The sequence below is a fragment of the Anopheles stephensi genome, chromosome X (genome assembly GCF_013141755.1).
Source record: "Anopheles stephensi strain Indian chromosome X, UCI_ANSTEP_V1.0, whole genome shotgun sequence".
Classification (NCBI taxonomy): Eukaryota; Metazoa; Arthropoda; class Insecta; order Diptera; family Culicidae; genus Anopheles; species Anopheles stephensi.
Genome location: NC_050201.1, coordinates 3,783,469 through 3,804,860, shown reverse-complemented (window position 1 = coordinate 3,804,860; position 21,392 = coordinate 3,783,469). Strand labels below are relative to the sequence as shown.

At 46.4% G+C, this 21,392-nt stretch overlaps 1 long non-coding RNA gene across 4 annotated transcripts; it reads left to right on the top strand.

The window, feature by feature from the left end:
* Nucleotides 1-59: 59 nt before the first annotated feature.
* LOC118504897 lies at nt 60-19,738 on the top strand. Of its 4 annotated transcripts, XR_004905367.1 has the most exons (5): nt 60-3,446; nt 6,301-6,475; nt 12,984-14,159; nt 14,426-16,848; nt 17,065-19,738. It is a non-coding gene; the product is annotated as an uncharacterized LOC118504897 (long non-coding RNA). The 4 variants fall into 4 exon arrangements; XR_004905366.1 differs by having other exon boundaries at nt 12,979-13,058; nt 14,426-19,738; XR_004905364.1 differs by having other exon boundaries at nt 12,979-14,159; nt 14,426-19,738.
* The last annotated feature ends 1,654 nt before the right edge of the window (nt 19,739-21,392 follow it).

Sequence of the window (21,392 nt, the reverse complement as noted above, 5' to 3'; positions counted from 1 at the left end):
GGTTGGTTGGTTGGTTGGTTAGGTCGGTTGGTTAGGTCGGTCGGCTGGTCGGGTGTTGGGTTGGGCTGCCCCCTGCTGCTGCTGCTGCTGCTGCGGGAAGGGAAAAGCGAGCAGTACCGTTGAAGTGTGAGTGAGAATGCGCCACATAAAAGGGAATTCGGTAGGGGAAGCAAGTACGAGGAGCAGGAAAACTGAAGCGATCCGAACGCAAAAACCCCCTGGTGGAAAAAGCCAGGGCCCGTCAAACGTGGCTGATGCGCGCTGCATTCGAGGTAGGGCGACCTCTCGAGTTCGCTCTCTCGCTCTCGCACACTCATTTTCTTGTTTTCGCTCTCTCGCTCTCGCTCTCACGCAGCGGTTGTCGATCTCAGACGGCGCTGCTGCTGCTGGCAAAGTGTAAAAGTGTGCCTTTTTCCACCGTCTGTTCGAGCGACTGTTTGTATGCATTTCCGTGTGTATGCGTGTGTGTTTGTGTGCAGCGTTTTCCCCCTAGTGTGTTTGCTTGCAATGTTGTGCATCGCATACCCTTCTTTTGGGTTGCTGCATTTTTCCGATTTGTTTATAATGTTTTGTTTGTGTTTTTTTTTTTCGCATTTTCATTTTCACCGCATTTTGTTTCATTTTCATAAGCGGAAATGTAACGGCGAAGAGAAAAATATTTTATTTTTCAAAAAATTTTACCAAAATTTCCAAAATTCTTCTTTTCTGTCAGAATGAGCATCCCTGACTCGGACGCTCTGCTGTTCGTTTTTTTGCGTGCGTTTGTTTGTGTTTTTTTTTTGTTTCTCTTCTGTGTACGCTCGCCATACTGCTCACACACCACAAAAGTGTCCTGTCCACAAACCGCGTTGAGCAACCACCGCTACCGACGCTGCCTACATTCAGGCGCATAACGCGGCGTGTAGATCGTTTCGAAGCGTTCGCGCGAGCGAGAGGATCCGAACCGTGATCGTGTGCAAAAACAAAACATCCAAAGCGCGTAACCTCCCGCGGAACCAGCGGCGGTCCAAAGCAGAAGAAGACCAAACCAAAACAGCAACAACAAAAAAAAGAAGGAAACACAAAAGCGACGACGACGGTGTAAGAAACCGACGAATAATGTCGAACCGCCGAACGTCCCCGAAAAGGACGATTTGTGCAAAGGAACAGCAGCAGGCATCGAACCGCCTGTATACAGTACATAAAAATGTGCGCACGACTACTGATACACACACACAGAAACGCGCGCGCGGTGCAAAAGCGTCCCATTTTTATTCTCTCCAATCGGCAGCAAGCAAAATTGGGTAATGCTACGGAACCGAGCCTCTCGGGTTTTCGCTATGTGTGTACTGTGCTAGTTCTTTTTCTCGCCCAGCACGCGCGCTTTTCCGTTTGGTGTGCTGTGTGTGTGTGTGTGTGTGTGTGTTTTTTTTAGTTCCCTCTGTTTTGCGTTCGTTCGTTCGCCGTTTCTCCCCTCACCCCCCATGTCACCCCTGCCCAACGAGCTCCGGCAGCATTTTTCTTCGTAATAGTGTGCGCGGAATAGGAAAAATCTGCGCGGCGCGAGAGAGTGTGAACGAGCGAGCGAGATAGCTATGCCACTTTGGATGGATAAAAGAGAGAGGGAGAGAGAGAGCACGCAATTTCCCTTCCCTCGTGGAAAACCCCTCCCTCCCTCCTGCCTCTCCCTTCTTCCCCAACGAAAAGCAGCGGTGTGGCCTTTTTCTTTTCCCCCGTAACAGACTTTTCTTGGGATTGCGGATTTTTCCAACCCGCCGTAAGACGCGCTCGGGCGGTTCGGTTCGGTTCGGCTTCGCGCGCGCACACACACACAACCCACACACGCGTCTCACTTTTTCCGCAAAGGTTTTTCCGTTGCTTCTTTTTTTTTCGTGGAGGGGGGGGTTTTTCATTGGTTTCGCCTCTGCCCACAACTGTCACAAGGACATCGTGCGCTTTCGCTCTGGCGCGTGTCGTTCCGTTCGCCGTCTCACGTTTTATTGTCCGCAGATTTTTTTTCGTTGTTGTTGCGCGTCGTGTTGATGTGCCTCTCCCTTCCGCACGCCCTCTTGCCCCTCGAGGTTAATCTGTTTTCCCATTCCACGTCAGCGGCACACATACACATACAGAGACATACCCATCCTTGCATAACCGAACCTCTTCGATGCCTCAAACGACAGGACTCTTCAACAAAATCGCCCCTCCCTCCCCCCCTTCCCCCCCTCACACAAATGCGCTGCTGCACGCGTTCGTCTTCGCCTTGGCCGAAAACCAACATTTGTTATCCCTTCTTTACCGTGGTTCCCTAACAGTAACCCCAATTCTAACCTAACAGTAGGGGTTTCCCCCCCCCCCCCCACCCGTGCCGCTCCGGAACCTGCCCGAGCCGGCTGGAAGGAGCGTGCGAAAAAGGGAAGGAAAAATCAACCCCGACGCAGAAGGGACGACAACTGGGCCCGAACGTTGCGTTCGTACGGTCCGGATTTTTTCCCGTCGCGCAGCACGGCATTTTTGTTTTTCCTTCTGCATCTCGCCCAGGCCGCTCTCTCCATCCCGTTCGCACTTTCGCGCGCGCGAAGGACGACTAGGTCCTGCAATATCTCAACACGCCCTGCCCGTGTTTCCCCCCTCCCCTTCACACGCGCCAACCATCGAGGTACGCACCGAAAACCACCACGACCAACCAACTTAACCAAACCCAAAACGTACACCGCAGCCCAGCCCAGCCGTGGTGTGGTGGTGATGGCTTGCAGCAGCAAAGGCGTTTTCCCGCAGAGTACGAAAAGAAGAAGAGCAACAGCAACAACAAAAAAACCAACAACCCCTTTGCTCGGTTCGTCCCAAACCGCCCTATGCGCCTATTGTCCCGGACTGTCAGAAAAATTGGAATGAAAGAGAGAGAGCGAGAGAGAGCGAGTGAGTGAGTGCGAGCTACAAGCGTGATATTTCATGCTGCTAACAGTGACTATTTAGCTTAACAAGAGCAATATCCCCCCCTCCCCGCCGTCACACCTTTCCCGTCCCCTCGGTCCAACAAACCGTCCGCCATTGTTAAGCGCACATTAAGAGCGCCTAAAATTATGTGACCTTTTTTTTGTACTTTTATTTGCTGCTTTACCCGCACCAGATCCTTTGCATACTTTACGGGGGGACGGGATTTGGAGGCGCTCGGTGACGACGTTAGCGCGTCGTCGTCGTCCTCTTCTTAGGTAAATATGGATGCGTACACCGTGGGTTTTTGGTGTTAATTTTGCCCTTTTTTCTGGTTCACGGGCGCCCTGCGGTAGGACGCTTCCCCAGCCCGGTGGGAGGAAGGGCACAACAATTACACGCCAGTCACCAGAAGACCACCGAAGACTTGCGTCTTCTCTTCCGTCTGTGTGTGTGTGTGAGTGTACCCGGTTAGAAGCGATTCTTTGCCAACGTGATTAGTATTAGTCATTAGAGATTAGGAAGGAAAAATGATGGTTTGTTGCCCTTTTTTTTTGATGAGGGAGTTGGGTGAGGGAGGTCAGAGGGAGGGGTCGGCTGTATTTAGCGCCGAGTAAAAAGGGACCCCGGCCTCATCTTCAATTTTATTTTAATTCTTTATTTGTTGATTGCCGGCTGCCGACCAGCAAGCTCTAGCACCAGGACGGGAGGTTTTTCCAGGCTCCCTTACCTTTTTTTCTTTTTACTCATCATAACCTCCCACCGTGCTCATTGTGTAGGTCAATGGAACGGATAGCCACTCGCAACCCCCCCCCCCCCTGAAAACCGACCAATAGAAGCCGAAAAATAGGGATCCGTGAAAGTGTGCAATGCGTTTAATTTTGGTGATTATTTTGTCTTATCGAGATTACTAATACCCGACCCGATCTGGGGGGGGCGACCCGAGAATTCCGTCTCCGGCTGGCTGGCTAGGATTAATTGGGACTGGCCGGAGTCCTTCGGGATGCTTCTTGGTAAGGGCTGGCTGGAGATGTTGGACACAGAAAAAAAAAAGAAACACGGACTTTGCCGTGCTCCGAGGATCGCTCGATAAATATATCCGCCCAGTTGACTTCAATGATCCAGAATAGCTAGAAGTCAGAAAGAAAAAACTCTTGAAGTTTGCGGGGTACAAATCTATCCACCAACTTCGATTGTACGATACATGCACATGTATATTCGGTGCGGTTTCTATCGTACTCGGCCTCTGGATATTATGTACATTCACAAGATGGCCCCGGCGATCCGCGTACGCTCAGGCGCTTCTGCTCTTTGCGTTTCCGAAGTCTTTCCAGTTGGATGCGCCCGTGAAAAGTTAATGATATTTTTACTGCACCATTTGCATGTAACACGACAGCTAGAGTCCGCACCTCGGCTCCCACTTCCCCCAGGACTCTTGGCCTACCGGTGTGATGTGGCCCATGTAGAGGGATATTGTTTTTCCCGACTCCCTACCACGGCGTTGGCTTTTCCCTACAGCCTGCCTGCATCACACTGCTTTACATCACGATCGGCACGAGGGTGTTGTACTTGATTGTGTCCGTGTCCGTGTGTGTGTGTGTGTTGGCCACGATAAGGCCACATCGAGACCGTCGTACTCGTGTTTACCACGGTTTTGGCCGCCTACGTGGTTTATTTTTAAAATTCTCTCCCGTCCTCCCGGAACCCCGGGACCAGCTGGTTCCAGTCCGATGCCGAAAAGGGTGCCTAGAGTTGCAGCTGGGACATGGGACTGCACGGAAAACGGACGCCGCTGCCAATGTGTCAGGAGGGTCGTTTTTCCATGCTGAGTGTGTGGTGTGCCTTGGTGTGTGTGGAAACCCATACGCTACCACACGGCTGCGGAGACACCAACAGACGACGACGACGACGACCGACGGGGATGTGGGTGGGTGAAATTAAAAATAAAAACAAAACCATCTTGGCCCACTCCTCCACGGACTTCCCCCGACAACCCGACCGTCTAAAACATAAACCCCTTTTTTCTCAGCCCGGCGACTTGCCACACCAATATGGGCTGGTTTTGATGTCCGCACAAAAACCCATATGTGCCCTCGCCGACCCGTGTGAACCCATGGGGGAACGCATTAGGAAATGTGAAAATTAAAAGATCTTGCTGCTTGCTGCCGACACGCTTGGTTTGACTTGCTTGCCGCTCGGTTGTCGTTGGTGAATGAATTTTGAGCCGCACACGCATTTTTCCTGGGTGGTAGAATCACAACTCTAATGTCGGTACACATCACATGAATCGCTATATTGAAGATAAATTTATAATTGAGAGATTATAAAATCACATCAAAAGGACTATCAGAACTGGAACTGCAGGCGACGGGACTTTGAGGATATTCCGCAGTTATAAAGATATCGGTTATATGATGTTTTCCAAGGAAACATGTCCAAGTTCTTGAAAAGGAACTGATATTTGAGAACTCAACTCACAAAAAAACAACAGTAAGTGAACTCCAGTAAACTCCCAGCTGATTATGAGTGGTAATACGACCGCTACCCGGAATAAGGGAGAATCAATTAAAACCAGTGCATCGGGAAAGATAATGAATAACAGACTCAAATGACCGCCTCGTCAGGACTGGAACGATAGGCGACGGGACATTGCAGTGGTCGTCCCGATATGATGTCTTCCATGTAAACATTATTGCCGATGTGTTTCGCCTTTTTGTTTTGCGTGTCCATGTCCAGATTACTTCATTACTTCATTCATTCATTTATGGAGATGTAGTCGACTGAGCTGTAACTTGAAGTTCGCGGTGAATTAGCTGGAACGTTAAGTATTGGTCCAGACTGGTCGATCCTTTAAGGAAATAGGATATTAAAATATAAGTTTATTATCAGAATTTACTCATAACTGTTATGCTTGTTCTGGATACTAGTGAGGATGTACCTTCAGGAATTCTCTTAAATCCGATAGACCTCAACTTCTTCGAGCTATGTCCACGGATTAGTTAGGTTTGTTTTAGGTTTGCCTAGTGTATATTCCGGGGTGGTCGGGTGGTCCAGGCAATAACGGCACCGGTCTTCACACGGCAGGATCCGGGGTTCAAATCCCATCCAGATCGCATTGCCGTACGAAGGGTTGACTACTTTACGACGGGTAAAACAAAGTCACAGAAAGCCAGAAATGGTAGGCCAAGACCTCTCGAGGTTGTAGTGCCTTGGAAGAAGAAGAAGAAGAAGAGTATATTCTTGGTGAATCGCTAAATCTCTCCACAATTCATTCATGAAACTAATCTCAATATACTGGCATAGTATAAGTTCATGTAGAATGGGATTTACAAGAAGAATATTAGCAGTAGGCCGATAAGCTTTTCCTTCATTTTAAATCATCTCTTCTAGTGTGTTAGGTCTTCATGCAAAGGACATCGAGGAACGCATAGGATTATCCCTCAGCTATATGGGTAAACTAAGTCAAGGAAGCCAGTTATGTCAGGCCAATACCTCTCGAAAATGTGGACCCGGAGTAGAAGAAGTCTCTTGCTACAAACTAATGCAATCTTGAGGATTGAATCAGGTAAGTGATGATGAACTGCAGCATATTAGACTTTCTCTGATAAGGACTTCAAAATTATATAGAATATTGATGTCTAAATACTGTCCAAATATCTACAAATATGTATGTCGCAGGTGAAATGAATGTCAACTTTGACAGTTCAACATTAATGGTAGCGTCTTTGATGAGATGATTCACTATTCGGTTGTGGGGAATGCAAACGAAAGATAGCCGATGCCGTCAGACTTTGCAGACGATGAACATCAAGTTCCCAGACCAGCTCTTTGAGCCTTCTGACGTGAGTGAATAATGTTATGAAGCTATTTTTCAAATGATTTCCAAACTCTAATGTCTAACAAGAGAACTCTCCCTTTAGTCGTTTTGTCTCTATATCCTCAAGAAGCCTACCAGTTCCGGCTTCCTACACTTAACTCACTTATTCACCCCGAAGATGAGATTTCTCACCAACAATATCCTGTTGCCGGCTGGACCGCCCCAGCAACCCATTTTTCATAATCCAACTCTTTAACCATTCCAAATCTCCAAAAGCCGTCGGCAAACAAACAAGCGCGTGTGTTGGTTCGTCCAGCTCTCTCAATTATCCTTAAAGCAAAGCACCGATGGGGTTCCCTTACATTGATTTGTTTTGCCAACTGTATTAGTCGCGTTAAATGAGCTGGACAAACAAAGTTGGAACTAATCTCCACACACACACACACAAAAACCTTGACGGACAAACGGATTAGGCTGTCGGGCGTGTTGGGAATGTGTTCCACACCGGGCTAGCCGGGATATGTTTGCTTTGTCCGAAAGTGATACCTGCCCGGGCGACACATCCTTCACGGGCGGTGGGCAGATTAAACATTTCATGCACAGTTGTCGGCGAAGAATCCCGATTACCTGACAGGATGGGCGGGAAGGATCGTTCGATCTCGCTGTGTGTCGCCGAACGCCTTCCGTATCGCGGTGAAGCGTTTAAGGCACCCTTAACGATCCACATTGCTGCAAAAACAAATAAACACAACCGTATAACCCCAAAGGATGAGGCAACCCGCACCCGGATGGGTCTTCTTCTGGGTTTCCTTTTTTATGGCACCCAAGCTTTCATCCTGCGACCGTACCGCCTCAAATTATCTTCGCCAAACAAGGCACAATCGGGGACGCTTTTGCGCCCTTGCCTGTGTCGCCGATCTAGAGGCGCGATAAGGGTAACCAGCGTTTGTGGGCTTCGTCCCAACAAACAACCGAACCTTCGAGTTCGCGTACCTGTGAGCAGAGGTGATATAAAAATTGATACCAAGTGGCAGGGCAAATAGAGAGGCAGCAACACCAGAAAAAAAGGTGAAACAGATGTATGAGGCCGTAAAAGCAGGGACGATCGTCGGGACGCGAACCATGAAATGAGGCAAAATTATTGCACCGATTCGGGTACACTCATCACCTCCTGCGGTGCCGAGTGTGCCCCATGTGTAGCCGAGGGACACCGCCACTACCTGGGACTTGTCAAGAGTCGCCGTACTCGCCCAGGGCTTCCAATGTTTCTAATCGTTCGTAATGGTTTCGTGCATCGGGGAAACGCAATAGGGTAAGCACAGTGTAACGTTTTTCCTTTAGCGGCCGTATCCTATCAACCAGAAGCCCGGGGAAAATCGATGACCTGATGTGTACAGGGTGAACTCCTGGGCGAAGGCAGGTAAGCCAGCAGCGATGATGAATGCTACCTCGAAAAAAAACAAGCAACACAGAACCCCGTGTCCATGTGCAGCAACGCTTCAAGGATGCATTTTTATTGTACCACAATGGAAAACCCCTGGCGGTTGGTCTAGGCCGTATGCACCGAAGGTTTTATTGGGCCCACGGTTTGAAGGAGCCCGTAAAGCCGTTAAACAAATAGCAACGGTGCGCTTACAGGCAGGGACGAAATTCTGCTGAAAACAGATGGAAAGCCTTCACAATGGTTAAGATGAGTGAGCGTTTGGGAAGAAGGCACATCCACTTCTTTTTTCCTTCCTTCTTCTTCAAGGATAATGAAGCACGCACGGTGTGTGTGTTGTGATATAGTTGTGAAAGCGGGTTTTTTGTTCGCTTCTCCGGGATGATTGAGCTGTTAGTTTAGGCGGGTCGCTACCATACCAATCGTATGATTAATACGTCCAGAAACCAAACCGATTGCCAGGTGTTCTGGTGGATGAAGTTATCGCGCGAAGGTGCCTCAGAACTTCAGGACTTCTCGGTTTGATGTTCGTACGCAGCACTCGATATGAGCTTCAGGTACATCTATAGCTCAGTCACCGCTGTACAAACCGCGGATAGGATGGGATTGTTGGAGGGCATATGTGGACTGAAGTTGAGGACACTTACACTTTGAGCTAGAGACAAAGGCGTGTGATATAGCTGACGGAACAGCCCGTTGGTGAGATCTGTGAACAAACGGAGCTACGGGCTAGCTTCCGGGCCAACCAACTTCAAGTCCCTCGCGAAACTTCACGAACCAAAGCAAGGAAAAAAAGACGCGCCAAAACATACATTTAGAATGGAAAGTGAACCTATTCTTTCTTTTTTCTCTCCTCCCTAAAGAAGCGTCCAGGATTCACACACACACACACACACACACCAGGATTTCAAAAAAAAGTATATCCCACGAAGCATAAGTAAGCGACCTGGGTGAAAGGATTTGCATAAATCCTTAAGCGCGAGTGAGCGAGAGACTTCCAGAGTGAAAGAGATACCAGACAGCCAGGGTAGGACCCTGGGCGGAAGGGAACGTACCGAAGGCAAACTAGCGGTCCTCGGATAAAGCACATAGAGAAGGGATACCGAACAGAACAAAAAAAAAAAAAAACAGAGCACAGCAAAAAAACACAAAAAAACCCGAGGAAAAAACGGGAAGGAAAATCTGACATTATGTTGCCGAGCAGCAGGAGCACCAACCAGCCTGGGATAAGCCTGGCAGACAATGCGGCTGTCGAAGTGGTAGTTTATTTGTTTGCAACCGCGCGCATGCAAGAAAATCCTACGCTGGAAAGGTTTTCCTTCCCCGGCCTCATTCCCCACGTTTCATGCTTCCCCCCTCAGCGGCAGCGGTCGGTCGTCGAGATCGTTTGCGAAAAAACAGGGAAGCCATATTGAATTGGTTGAGGTAGAAGCGGGATAGCACTGTACGTGCTGGTCGGCGCCGACGCAAAACGGCACCACAAGCAATAACCGAGCCGAGCCCGAAAAGCCAAGCCAGCCAAAACCACCAGACCGACCAGCCAACCAAACCGTGCCTTGCGAACTATTGCCGAACCCAGCTATAGCTGTAGCTGTAGAACATGGGTTTCTGCACGCGATCCTTCCAGCTGTGAGTGGGATTATGGGAGAGAGCGAGAGTCGAGTGCCTAGCGTATCGTGATGAAGCGCGGACCAACTGCGAGCAGGATGAAGTCGAGCTGGCAAGGGAAGTCTATATTCACTTCAAGGATACAGAGTACATAGATGGGCCTGTAGTTTCGCATCCGTATAGCTTCAGAGTGGCTCACCTACGCGGTGTGGCCTTTGACAGGTTCACGAACGAAGCAGAAAAAAAAATCTGACATCTGCTTTTTCGCCCATCACCAGCCATCGATCCCTGCTGCTGATGTCTACGAAAGCAGCGAAACTCCAGGAATTGCTATACACCGATCACAAAACCTTTGCCCGTCATTTTGTATGCCCGTACGCTTATTTCGGTTGTTTGTTTACCAAACATTAATCGCCTTTTTTGTTCGGTCGCGATTGTGACGCTCCAGGATGTTGATACAACGCACGTCGTGTGAATAAGTGACGGGTTTTTTTTTTGTACTTCTGGTTAGTCCTCATATTCCCCTTTCGCGCGAACATTTATTGCGCTGTAGGAGATACGTTGAGGTAGTTCATGATCGAGCACGAAAGAGAGGAGAAGGGAGGGAAGGGAGTAGAGGAGGAGGAGGAGGAGGAGAGCAACGAATCATACGAATAGGAAAATTTGGTGCTGTAGATTGAATCCGAACTGTGGCGGTGAGTATTATGTGAGGCTTAAAGTCCTCAACAGGGCGATTGCTTCACATGCAACTTCATTAGGGAGAGTTTCTGGATGAGATTACTACCAGGTGACCTGTTTACACGGTACGAATATTGCCTTGACCTGTGAGAGGAGGTACAGTTCGCGATTTTTTTTGCAGGTGAACTTGACATCTGAAACCTGACAAGGACGATAATAGCTTACTGGAAGAGAGAGTTCAGAAATAACTGAGGATATTCAGTATGGACGAAGAATCCTGCTTAGTTTAGTCCTGTGACCGAGGTGATAACGGCGCCGGTCTTTACGCGGCAGGACCGGGGTTCAAATCCTATCCAGACCGCTTCCCCGTACATAGCGCTACGGGTAGAATCAAGTCATAGAAAGCAAGAACTGGTAGGCCGAGACCTGACGAGGCTATAGTGCCTAGGAAGAAGAAGAAGAACTTGACATCTGAAACTTTACAACGACGGTGTTACCTATCTGGAAGAGAGAGAGATAGAGAGAAAGAGAGGGATAGAGAGACAGAGAGAGTTCAGAAATAACTGAGGATATTAAGTATAGTAATAAGTGTCCAGGATTCTAATGTGAGAAAGTTTGACTCGGACAACTTTGGACTGTATAGACCACACACGTCAAACATTGGGTCCTCGAGTCCTTTTAATCATACTCGCAAAGGATTTTCGAAATAATGGACCGTTTTGACATCTTAACTTTGACAGTTTATTGCATCCTACATCCTCAATACATCAGTAGTTTATTCTGTGACTCTACATCCTCAAGCGATCTTGCCCTTGACTTGGACTACCTGATGCTGGAAGGTCAGATCTGGCATTACTGGTTTCCTTGATTTGGACCTCCTAACGCTGGATGGTCATTTCTACGTACGAGAACACAGTCCAGCAGATGGAGACAGATCCCAAATTTACTCGACTTCAGCGTCTGAGGCTCATTTCTGGAATAGAATGTTAGTTCCAATCCCCGTGAGCTTCACCAAGTCGCCAGGTCTCTTCAGAAACTCACTGTTTCGCCAACTCCGCTAACTTGAAGTTGAATCACGATGGCTCTTCTGGACGGTAAAGATTCAATTCATACACCAGCGTCCTTGGAACTTAGACCTCTCGAATGCAAATCATCAAGGAAAATCTTCGCAACCAATCAATATCTCTCATACAATTTTAGTTATTCGACATTCAAGGGATAGCGAAGCTTCCAAGAGCTTCTTATATAAGAGATATAAGCTATTAGGGACACTCTTGCTGATTATCTTTTCTACATCCAGAGTCCTTACATCATTTAAGACTTGGTACATATAGAATTTGATATTTCAAGTCTAACATCCCCAAGTGAAGGATTTCTAAGTAGCTAGTTGGCTTTCTGTTCCCATGAAATTGGTCCTTCGTGTTCACTGATGCATGTCCAAACTGCACCAAAGCTCCGCATACCTCGACATCGCACGCGATGCGACGAAATGCGATTTTCCCTTCGCCTTCGCAATCGTTGTGAAAATTCAATAAAAAGCAAAAACCACCTTCAAATCAGGAAAACAACAATAGCGCAATTTAATGAAATAAGATTACACCAGGGTGGGGGGGGCGAGTTGCACAATTGCAGTGTTGTGTTTTTGTTTTTTCTTTTCTTCCACGTAGTTCGTGTCCTGTTGACGCAAATGGACGCGCTTCACTACATTGCATAAACGCGTTTTATAGCGCGCATCAGGCTCCGGGCATTTGCTATTTGCCGAGACGAAGCTGTAGATGACAGAATGTGGACGAGAATTGCCGAGGAGACCCTGGAAGGGGGGGGGGGGGGGCGAAACTATTTCCCTTAACCCGGGGACAGATCAGAGCAAAGGAACGTTCCAGCATTCAAGAAGAAAGGCACTGGAGCATTACGGAGCGTAAAGGTTCTCAGCTGCGCTTCGTCCGCAACCCGAGATTGGGATCTGGTCCGTCCTGTTGGAGTGGGAGATCTGAATCTTAGTGCTCGTCTTGGACCGTCCGGTACATCCCAGTACGCCTCACTGTCCGCCCTCGAAGTTAACCTCGAAGGTCCTCACAATTTTAGCTATGCAAATACAAGTCAAACAAAAAAAAGAGGGAAAGGAAAAAGATACACCGACACAGCATCATTAGGTATCGTTAGTAGCAGCATAAATAAATATGTACTACGCTCACCGGGCCGTTTTTCCGATGGTGGGAAAATTCTGGAAAGAAACCCATCGAGTGGCAAGATATCGAGAATTGAGGACTAGAAAAAAAAAAAGACTAGAGTTGAGAGAGAGCGAGAGAGACCGAGAAAGTGCTCTAGAGTAAGAAAGGCAGAGATTACGTGGGAGGTCGGGGAGACCTGAAGCTGGAAGGTTTTACGAAGATTTTGGAGACAAACATATATATACATATACATGCACATTTATATACCACCGAGATCGAGCTCGGCAGCAAAAAGGAAACGTTCTTCTTATCCATCCCGGTATGGCGTACGCTTTTTTCCCCCTTCGTTCCAGTGCAGCTCTCGAACTCCAGCCCGGCAGGAAAACGCCCAAAGATCCTTTACCTTGGCTTTGACGCTGCTCCCACAGCGACGGTAATGAACGCTGCTCACACCAACCAGCAGCGCATCGCTTTTAATCGTTGCAGACTTCGGCGTCGAAGAGTGCGGATTTTACCAACCCAAGACGGGTTTCCATTTGAAGCGAATGCGAATGATCTTAAGGGGTTTTTTGGGGTTGAAAATTCGGTCGGGAAGGATGGCAGGTGCATGACTAATTGTAGCAGTGAGAGAAAGTTTAACCCCGGCAACGACTGTGCAGCGTAAACAGTGTTTTATGAGGGAGTCAAAACTTGTCTCACGTCGGGGTTTTCGATACGTCAGGAATATTCGAGGAATCTTGCAGTATCATTTATAGTTATTCTTATTCGTCCTTCATCTTGGAATTGAATTTGAAATCAATCAGGCAATCGATATTCTTGGGGATTATACGAGGACCTGATGCAAAAATATAGCACAACTACTGAAATTCAAATGACCTGTATTCCTGGCATCAAACTCTGGGGAAATATTCCAAATTCGCAACTTCAACAAGAGACGTTCGAATCTAATCTCGAGACAGCGTCTCATGGTTTGTAGAAGTCTCAGCCAGCAATATCCGTATCTTATTATGTGATTTCTTCGTATCTACATGTGCTCAGTCCTGCAAAGAAACGGTCCTGAAATTTAATACCGGACTCCTTAAGTAAGAAACTGGTGCTGTTACTACCTAGACCTCCAGTCTAGTCTGACCCCCTAGAGACCTGAACTCTGTCATGCAGTGAAGAATTCTTCTTGGACGCATTTTTGAAAGGAATAAGCTCCCAAGGTTTTTCAGCTCCGTAAAGGCGAGTTCTACGATGACTAGCTATACAGTGATCTCATCAATGTGAGCTGATCATGTCATGAGAATGGCTGCGGACAATCCAACCAGTATAGACATGTGAGTCCTGTAGTGGCTCCTCAATCCAATCCTGACAGATCCTCAAAGGCAGTCCACATCGACAAACAGTAGGTTCACACTGAGGTGGAGTAATGGCGTTGATGCGTCCATTAGAAAGGTCCAGGATATTGGACTGGCGGACGAGGGTGCTTGACCGAGAGCGATATCGAAGACTTCTGAAGCATGTCAGAACGTTGAAGCGGTGGAACCACCAGGTAACTAAGAATGTTCCATGAACGAGGGGCAGTCTTTAACATGTTCTGAAGATATTGTATTTTGAGAATAGATCAGTCTTGCGAGAAAAAGTTGAAGTCCGAAATAGATTGGATGGGTGACTCCTGATTCTGATCTGGGATATCAGAGATGTCTAGCAGCTCAGCAGCAAAAATAACTCAAGCCTCCAGGCATAGTTTCTCACCAATATTTTTTCACCAAGAATATCATCAAGAAAGTCATAGCGAGTCTTATCTCTCTTCTACAGAATATTTCTCACCTAAAATTGGATTCAGGACTCAGGACTCTGGACTGGAGCATCTTGTTCAGGTTCAGGAAGGAGTTCAGGGTGGCGCATGAATCCGATCTGGATCATCAGAGATGTCTAGAGCACCACAAATAGGACTTCAGCGCCTACATTATCGCCAATATTTTTTCACCAAGAAACTCATAGTCATCGCTATCTCAGTTACTTCGGATTTTTCTTATTTGATGTTGGATTCAGAATTCCGGACTCAGGTGTCAGGATTATGGGGATAAGCTTCAAGGACATTCAGATCTCTATCTCTCTCTCACTCTCTCTATCTTTCTCTCGCTCTGTATGAGATATCTAACAACTAGGGAAAAGGATAATATCTCCAAACAAATTCTGAAGAAATTTTAAAAGCATTCGATTAAAATGTCTAGGCTGTTTAATTTAACGATCTTGATATCTTTAACATTCTTGAACGCACCTACGGACAAAAGGGTGGAAAAAACGAGCAATCACAATGCAATAAAGCAATAAAGATGGTCCTCATTAATATCAGTACCGAGTGAAAAGCAGAAAACCCTGCGAACAATAATAAACATACCGTTCAACTATAAGCGCCCGATGATGATAAAATTATCCCAAACTCCCAAAAAATGGTATCATAAAACGGCAAAACCCGATAAACGGCTCACATTCATCATCGAACACAAAACAAACACAAAAAAAACAAAGTGAGAAACAAAACAAGTGCAGTAAACAACCGAAAAACCCACTAATGCTACGGTGAAAACAAACTCGCGGCCACGCGTAGTCCAAAACAAAAAAAGAAGGAAAAACACGGAGACGCCAGCCGATCGATCGAGCGCACTGTGTTCGTTCGTTTGCGCTGCATTTTATTTCCTTTACCTCTTTCCCTCTCTTTCCCACCCCTCTCCTACACCCCTTCCCTCTGGTCCACCTTTCTGGTCGGAAGTTTATTGGCCTACAATTGCCAAATGGACTTCTCCCAATCAGTAAAGCCCACGCCATCCCTCGTCAATCAAGGTGGGGGAGGTGTCACTCCCGACCCCCCCCCCCCCTCTCTTCGACACACACACACAGGTAGTGGAAAAAATAAAATAAAAAGAAAAACAAAAGCAAGACCCAACCCTGGCGGCTGTGGCAACCCGTTACGCCACACCGGGCGACACGGGTTAAAAAAAGGCCGAGCGCGCCCCGAAACCAAACAAAAGGAAAACGCGCGTTGCAATTTGGTCCTGTTGGGGGGGGGGGATGAGGGGGGCGTTAGGATAGGGTGAGTGGGGGTACAATTTGAACTAGGTGTGAGGTATGCATGGGCACGAGTGGAAGAACACCGATCCGCGGGATCGAATCCGGGGCAAGCGCGTCGACTATCGCGCCAGCCAAAGCGCACCAGGTTCAGTGAACCGCGAAATGGGTGCAACCATCGGAACACAAACCATTCATGTCGCGCTAGCACCCTGTTCACTCCATCCTCAACCCTGCCATCCTTTTCTCACCCCTCCCCCCACCCCGCTCACCCTGGCTTTCGGTGTATCGAAATGCAACGGAAAGGTACATTATGCTGCGTTCATATGCTGCTGCATGGTTTTAGGGGCACGAATGCACGAGCTAACGATGCACAACAGCCGGCTCCCCCCTCCGTTCCAACCCTTCCTTCATCTCTCTCCCCCGCCAACCCCCAGTGTGAGTGAGTGCGCGTTGATGCGTTTTATAGCCATGCATATGGGGCGTATGGTCTTCGTTCCCTTCTATTCGTCCCGATCCGTTAAGCCTTGCTCGCGTTCTCTCTCTCTCTCTCTCCCACATACACCCACACCTTCCTCCCCTTGGTTTGCGTATTTTATTTTACTTTATGGGTTTAATTGTGTGCTGCACTTTTTTTTCTCTCTCGCTCTCCACGCTGCACCACTTTTTCAGACTTCCTTTTTGGTCGAGTGATTTGTCTTCTTCTTGTTGTGCTCGATGCACTCCGGGAGGTGTTGTTATTGTTGTTCAATGATGCTGCTCACTCTGTTCTCTCGCTCTCACTCTTTTTCTTTTTGCCTAGCATTTAAACTCTTCCTTTCGTTCGTTCAAAACGGCTAAACGGCAGCGTTTATTGTGTTCCAAAAATGTAAACGCCTTGGAAGAGTGTTGTAAAGGGGGGGTTCAAGGGAGGAGGAAAGGGTGTTCTCACATTTGTCCCCCTCATCCCCCCCACCATCACGTAACTATGTGTGCCGGAGCGCATAAAGCCGGAAATTATAATGAAGTCAACTTACAACCAGGCGGCGACCCACGGGGGATCAAGTGTGAAACTATTCAATTGATACGCGAGCGTGAAACGAAAAGGTTCTTGCTCCTTTTCTCTCTCGCTCTCACTATCTCTCTCTTTCTCTCTCATCTGGTTTCGCTTCATCCGCTAGACTATACGTGTACGTTTAGCTCACAAAAAGGTTTTCCTTTATATCCTTTTGAAAATATTTCCCAAGCGCCTAAATGTATGCAATGTGCTGTGTCTTCTTATCTTATCGCTTTCTCTAGTTCATTCTTCAAGCTAACGATTTTCTTTTTTCCATTTTTTTCTGCTTTACTACACTACAATTTTTGCCCACCTTCCGCGTCGCGCTTCAACCATCCGCACTGGCCAGGCGCCATCGTTAATCGTTACGAAACGAATTTTTTTTCGGTACTTTTCGTTGCTGCTGCAGCCTGTGTGATGATGATTTTGCAGCAGTGCAAGGATCGTACCCATACCACCCGATCGCACGGCCAGTCAATCAATGCATTTTGTTTTCGTTTGACGCATCCAGCAGCAGCGAGTGAGAAAAAAAGCACCAGGAAAATCATCGAAACTACAGACGGATGAAAACAAACAGAGCGTTTGTAGCAAAACAAAAAGGAAAAGAGGGCTTCGAACCATTCCTTGCGTGTTTGCTTTTATTTTATTATGTTTATCTAAAAAAAATTAATCAGAATTTAATTTAAATTTAATACATAAGTCGTTTTGCATTTTCGTCTTAAATAAGGAAAAATTTCGGAAAAAAATCTCCGAGACGATTGATAACTCAAAATCCGAGTAAGCGAATTTTATTTTCACGAATAAACATGTCCTATTAAATTATAAACACAATCGTTCCCCAAATCTGAATTTCTAATGGTAAGTGCAGTGATGGACAAAAAACAATTCAATAAGATCACGTCATTATCCTTAGTTGAAACAGTTCCCCCTTTTTACTTATTTAATATTTATTGGTTACAAAGTCCACCGGAGAATCTCCTATGTCTGCTTAGCTGTTACAAGGTAAATAACTTCTTATTTGGTCTCTACATTCATTACTGGCTAAGGATAGAATAAGGATAGTCTGTCCTGCGATCGTTGATATATTCGAGAATGGAATGTTATAGCCAGTTCTGCTGAGGGAAGAACGGTGTCACCCACTGGATCAGGCAAGATAGGTACCAGACATCGATGAACCACAGATACCTTGACTGTTGTCTTGCTCAGGCATCTACTGCAAAAAAAAAACGTCAAAACGCTTAACCAATCTATTGAATGTCCTGAATCCTTGTTAAATTTACTGTTGATTTCATGTTATTATTTTTGTATAATTTAAGCTTAATTTTTCCTTTTTATCGGGAGGTTTGTACGGACAGAGGTCATATAACAGAATATAGGACATACAAGAAAGGTCGCTAAAATTTCTAACTATCTTAAAAATCGATACATTATAGAAAAATCTCAATAGATCTTTTTATTTGAAGGATTGTAGCATATTTTTCGAAAAAATAGACAAGAATAAAAAGATCGATTTAAAACAAAACATTTAAAGGATTTCGGAAAGGAAGTCGAATGCTTTTTGCTCCAGCTTCCCCTATTCCAGCGAGCAAAGTTCAACGGTGAAAAAAATATAAAGAAAGGAAAAACGTTTTCCCGAACGCCACCAGCACACGCGCATGGGGACATTTACACGGTACCGCACGTTCACCCCTACCTCTCAGCAAACCTCCCCAGCGAGTCAGCGATTTTTGCTGTTTTGCGTTACTCGTTACAATTTTGTTGCCGCGAACATCGTTCGACTGGCTGGCTGACGAGCGATGCAGCTGAATGGGACGGTTTTATTTCGTCCACACAAATCGGTAGATGAAATTTTGCGTTTGATTTTCGTATGGTCGTGTTTTGGTCCAACTCGGGAGGATTTTTTTTTGTGTTTGCTGGCTATCTCTGTAGTTGCTGGCCTGGTGTTACTGTTTCCCGCAAGCGGTCATTTTTCGTGGCCTTTTGATTTTGTGGGTTATTTTGTGTGTGCGTTTTTTTTGTCCGCGTGTGTCCGACGCGTTGTCCGATGGCACCGTTGTCCGGGGAAGTGATTCCGTCTATCACTACCGTTTACACATGCATTTGGCAATGAAATTAGCTCTTATGAGCTTAGTGTGAAGACTGGAAGCAATTGCTGTAGGACGTGCTGTAGGAGATTGCTGGGACGCAACGGTATGCATTGGAGTTTTGTTAGAATATTCAAAGGGTAGCTTAATGAATCAGGGACGATTCGTCGTCTTGATTAATCCTGCCATCATTAGTGTTTCAAATAAATTAAAAACTTTTTTTGTATTTTGTTGTATATAACAACTTCATCTAGTTCTAGACATCCGAATGAATTACCCAAGTAATTACTAGAATATTTAATTCAAATAGTTATCCAAATATTAGGTCCGGAAGCAGAATTACAATTAAGTTGTCAATAAGTCTTCAAGCCTAGCTAGTCTTCTAGTGGTTACAGTTGCTATCTAGAGGGGACCTGTGAGCAAATCTAACCAGGACTCTCTCCACGAACTCAGAACTAAATCTTAGGCTGGGGGTTATTCCTGCGTTCCAAGTCCAGGATGTCTAAAAAGGGAAGGCCAAGACCTCTCCAGGTAAAAGACCTGAAGAAGAGGACTTAAATGGACTCTGTTTTGATTCCTGGACTTGAAGTCATCCGTGAGATTGTTAAAGGAGTCTAATGTATTAGGGAAGATATTCAAAATCCACAGCTCTGAGATATTGAATCTGTCAAAACATAGAGAGAGTAGAGTAGAGTTAATAATCTACAGACCAAGCTGCGAAGTGACACTGCTGACGTCTTCACTAATGACAATATCACTAATGTTGTGTCAAGTAGCACTTTTTAACCAGAATAGTTGAGGACTCCCAGTAGCTCCACGGTTAGGGAGAACGAAGATCTCGAGTAATATGAAGACCTACCTTATGAGTGCGTAGACCTTGAAAAGTACGAAGAGCGAAGACCTCGCGAGGGTGTAGATCTTGAAGAGTGCGAAAGGCTTTTTGTGATGGCTGAGCTTCATACCGCGGTTGAGCTTCATAGAAGAACTTCTTCTGAGTCTCTCTCTCTCTCTCTTTATCTTTGACGTGAGTCTCTGTCTCGCGCATGTTCTCTTCTTCTTCTTCCTCAGCACTACAACCTCGAAAGGTCTCGGCCTGTCATTTCTGGTTTTCTGTGACTTGATTTTACCTATAGCTGGATAGTCAGTCCTGCGTTCGGGGAGTCGGTCTGGATAGGATTTGAACCTCGGTCCTGCCGTGTGAGCTCATTACCCGAAACTAAATATCACCTTTAACGTATAGTTAGAAAAACATTTATAATTCACAGTTTAACTATATTAGCTAGGTTTTTTTCTTTTTAAAAATAAAGACAAATAATCATAATATTCTCACACATCGTAGCTGCTAAACCCTTCCAGAAGGAAAAGAATTAAACGAATAAAATGAATCTAAAAAGTGCCAGCCATACAAAATGAGTCTTGTTACTTGGGAACTGCCAGCCTTTTGACAGCATTAATGCTTCCGTGTGTGCTTTTCCCGCAAATTCCGCCAGGTGGCTTTCATCCGCTCGAAAGCGACATCTGTCAACAAACGTGCGTATTACAGTTGCATACAAGAAGGATAGCGTCGATAGGGTGGAACAGTTTAGCTTTTGGTGGTGTGAGAGTGTATGATTTTACGTATTATCACCTATTGCTGTGTAGAAAAAGATAGGCAAAAAATCCATTTAAAACTGATATTAGTATTCTGTGCAAGAGAAACATCTTTAACAAGTCTACGTGATGTCTTCAGAGGATTTGGTTAGATCCTGAGCAGAACAAGAAGACATTGCAGACGGAAGACTAGAGCAGAGGGTGGAGATGTATCTAAACACACTCTCTTCCTACCGTACGCATACATTCTAGCCTTAGAGCACAACTCACTTCGGGGAGTTCAATGCTAGGGGCTGACGGTAAGCAGGGAACCGGACTTAACTGTGTCTACGATGTTGGAGCTGAACAGTGGAAAAGGATTCTCCCAGAGTTCGAATTCTGACTACTGATGGAATGTAGCTCCGATAGCTCCACTAATGTACGTTCACAGTTAACTACGCCTCGGTGATGTAATTTCAACTCGACCCCAATATACATATAAACCTATAAACACCTCTCGCACGGGTATGGATGTTTGGTAGGATTATACAATCGACCGGCACAGAAAAGGATGGCCTCGGGGATCCATCCGACCTGACCTGACCGACCAATCGAGCGATCCAGCCGACGGGGCCCAAGCAGCACGGTGCAAACTGTGCTCGGAACCGTTTTCGTACTCCTTCACTCCACTTCATTGCTGACTATCCTCACACACACACACACACACACATGCTGTCACTTATATTCTATTTTTCCCTTTTGCGTAGCGTAGCGCCGTTTCACACTTGCACACACGAATCCCTATCCGCAGCCGAAGGTCGAAGGTTTTACAGTTGTTTAATAGGTGCCAACGTTTGCCGCACGCTGCGAGTCCTCCGCAGGTTCTCCGCAGCCCTGGGTCGACCGGTGGCGCGGCAGGTCCTGTAAACTGGCTGGGAGAACCCGTACGTACATTATCTCCAGCCCGGTACAGTGGTTCTGTTGTTGTTGACATTGTAAAATTCACCGACCCCCTCCCACCAAA